Raw genomic sequence first — 809 nt, 5'->3', positions numbered from 1 at the left:
AGACAGTCTCTTCAATAATTGGTGCTGGGAAAACTGGACAGCTACATGTAAAAGAATGAAATTAGAATACTCCCTAACACCATACACAAAAATAAACTCAAAATGGATTAAAGACCTAAATGTAAGGCCAGACACTATAAAATTCTTCGAGGAAACCATAAGCAGAACACTCTATGACATACATCACAGCAAGATCCTTATTGACCCACCTCCTAGAGAAATGGAAATAAAAACAAAAATAAACAAATGGGACCTAATGAAACTTAAAAGCTTTTGCACAGCAAAGGAAACCATAAACAAGATGAAAAGACAACCCTCAGAATGGGAGAAAATATTTGCAAACAAAGCAACGGACAAAGGATTAATCTCCAAAATACACAGGCAGCTCATGCAGCTGAAAATCAAAAAAAAGCAAACAACCCAATTCAGAAATGGGCAGGCAGAAGATCTAAATAGACATTTCTCCAAGGAAGATATACAGATTGCCAACAAACACATGAAAGAATGCTCAACATCACTAATCATTAGAGAAATGCAAGTCAAAATTACAATGAGGTACCACCTCACACCAGTCAGAATGGCCATCATCAAAAAGTCTACAAACAATAAATTCTGGAGAGGGTGTGTAGAAAAGGGAACCCTTTCACACTGTTGGTGGGAATGTACATTGATACAGCCACTATGGAGAACAGTATGGAAGTTCCCTAAAAAACCAAAAATAGGGACTTCCCTGGTGGTGCACTGGTTAAGAATCTGCCTGCCAGTGCAGGGGACATGGATTCGAGCCCTGGTCCAGGAAGATCCCACAT

The sequence above is a fragment of the Physeter macrocephalus genome, chromosome 2 (genome assembly GCF_002837175.3).
Source record: "Physeter macrocephalus isolate SW-GA chromosome 2, ASM283717v5, whole genome shotgun sequence".
Taxonomy (NCBI): Eukaryota; Metazoa; Chordata; class Mammalia; order Artiodactyla; family Physeteridae; genus Physeter; species Physeter macrocephalus.
Note: the sequence above shows the minus strand (reverse complement) of the source record.